The 2,783-nt window shown below is 38.1% G+C and overlaps 1 pseudogene; it reads right to left on the bottom strand.

The window, feature by feature from the left end:
- Positions 1-935: 935 nt before the first annotated feature.
- Positions 936-1,651, bottom strand: LOC101564694 (annotated as a pseudogene).
- Between the last annotated feature and the right edge of the window lie 1,132 nt (positions 1,652-2,783).

Raw genomic sequence — 2,783 nt, 5'->3', positions numbered from 1 at the left:
GAGGGCTGCAAGGAAAGCCCACATTTTGGCCCTAGCCTTCCAAGGTGAATTAAGACTCAGGACATATGAGATCTTGTACCGTAACTTCGTGTAACTCAGTAGTGTCCCAAATTCTCTGATCAAGGAGATTATGGGGCCTAAGTGGAAAGTGATCGATGATGTAGAGTGTTCCTAAGGAGAGTCACATGGGGAGAAAACATTCTCTCAGGCTTTCACAGAGAGCACATTGGACAAGCAATGGCTGTGCCTCATCCACATGGCTGACACTGACAAAGGTTACACAATCTGGGGTACAGGATCTCAGGATAAATCCTGAGGGCATTTCACTGACTTTATCAGATCTGAAAGCTACAACTCTTGTTGCATTGGTCTTGCTATATCTTGGTTTTAACCATCCAGCAGAAACGTGTAAAAATGAAGTATATGAAGTAAAGCCATGGTGTTATGTTGAGATGTAGGGGACTCTTTTCAACAATTTCTGACACTGCCAGTCAAGAGGATCACCCAATACTATTATGGACTGCTGGACTCTTTTAGAATATTTTCCTGAGTTCACACACCTATAATATTCCAATGACAGAACTAAACAAAAAAGGGGATATAGTTGAATTTTCAGTTTGTGTCTGTGTATTCAAAGTGATTAGGATAAATAGCTACATTCTCTTAATGAATAGAGTGTTTTGTTCTAATGGTGTTTGTAAATAGGATATCATGTCTGCATCTTGTATAGCAAATAACCACTAGGAAGAGAGTATGCAATGCATGAATTATTGAAATTGTCATACCAATTTAATTTGAAACTGTCTCACTGTTATTTGTTTCTGAATAAAATTATTGAAAAAATAAATTAATAAATCATGCTCTAGTATCTTTAATTAAATAGAAAACTGTATAACATGTCATTAGAGAACATTTTACCCACCGCTCTGTTTGTGTCACAGCCTCTTATCTCTTTCTTCAGCAATGGTAAGGTGGATTCTTTTTCTTTGGGGAAAAGAATTCCATGGCTGGCTGCCTTTGCCAATAGCGATGATGTTTGAAAGCTGGATGGGAAAGCTGTTACTTTTGGCTTCCTTCACATGAACCACAACAAAAGAGCAAGTGTGCTTCTCTTTATTAGTGATAACTCTAATTGTTCCCAAGTTAGGACCTCCTATCACCATACACAGGTTACCAGTGTCAAACTTGATGAAAGTGGTGATCTTGCCAGATGCCAAATCAATCTGGATGGTGTTATTGACCTTGATGAGGGGGGTCAGGTAGTGAACCATTTGAGGGATCCCTTTTGTGCTCACAAACATCTTCCTCACTTTGTACAACTTGTACTTGGCTTCCTCAAGTGTATTTTGATGAATAGCAAAGCAACATTTGGTGTTGTAGATCAGACAGAAATAAAGCCAGCAAGATAGGTTGTGTCAGTTCAGACTTTGCCATTGATCTTGATGAAGGGCTGCATGTAAATCTTCTTTATTTCATCTTCTTTCAGAGCATACTTCAGTTTATTCCTTTGGAAGATGATGAAAGACAAACATTCTCTCAGCTTATGGGGACCAGTGCATAGACAAGGAGTGAACACACTGGTCATTTTATCGAGCATCCAATGCTGCAGAGCTGCTACTCACTTCAGATGCTTCATGGGACCGCAAGCCATGGCTGAGCTCTAGCGAACTTCAGCATCTACACTCTCAGCTGCATGGCTCTTAGCACAGCCCTTCAGCTCCTCCACTTCACATGTGGCATCTTTTGTTGTTTTGTTTTAATATTTATCATTCATTTTACTCATATTAGCTCTTAAATTTTTTAGGCTAAAGTATGACTTCACCTTTTTGTTATACAGTTAATGGTATTTTGTTGTAGTTTTTTAAAGTATGGTTTTATTGCATGATTATATCTGACTTGCTAAAATTTATGATAATTGCTACTTGTGGCTTGATTTGTCTCACAAAGCAATGCTAGGGATGGAAACCTCAACTTTGAGCATGTTGGATAGGTGTTGGTCCACTGGGCTATACCCTCATCCTTATGTAAGAAACTTTACCTTAATACATTTAAGACCTACCCTTGCTCAAATGTTGGTGGACACTTCAATTTTATAGAAGAGAAGAAAGTAGGCATAGAAGAGAGGCCTGAAAATACACTACTGGATATTCACACTTTTCTCTTCCTCAGAAAATAAATTTTGGAACCATTGAACTTCTGAAGGGTCCAAGTACAGTTCCCTCCCAAACCTAATGAGACTACTCAGTGATGATAAGTCTGAATGAATAATCAGAGCCACTACCCCACATGCATTCTCTTGTCTATATTATACCCACCTGAACTATCAGAGGGACTAAACTCACGTGAGTCCTATGAATAAAAGAGAATGTTTATGTAGTGAACAATATAATAGACTTACAATTCAGCAAGCACAGCTTAAGAAGACATAGGGAAAGTACAAGACAAAGACTGTATGGAAATGCAATGTACTTAACACAAAACAACAAATTGATATCTCAGGGACCATCAACATGGGAAGTCTGCTCATTGAGAAGACCCTCAAGTAAAAGCAAAGGTGTTATTTATCCTCCCAACCATGCAAATCTCAACACAATAAAGAAAAGCATAAATGTGAAGAAAAGTAACAAGGCTCCTCCAATACTTCATAACTGATGAATAACTGAAGCTAAAGATACCAAAATGGATAAAATGGCATGAATTTAAAAGTTTGCTTGTTAAAATAAAGAGAAATTCAGAGTTGTAGCACATGTACAAAAATCTCAGAACTCATGAGTTCGATACTG

This window comes from Octodon degus, unplaced genomic scaffold (assembly GCF_000260255.1).
Source record: "Octodon degus isolate 3935 unplaced genomic scaffold, OctDeg1.0 scaffold00242, whole genome shotgun sequence".
Classification (NCBI taxonomy): domain Eukaryota; kingdom Metazoa; phylum Chordata; class Mammalia; order Rodentia; family Octodontidae; genus Octodon; species Octodon degus.
This window is presented reverse-complemented; position numbering and strand designations above follow the sequence as displayed.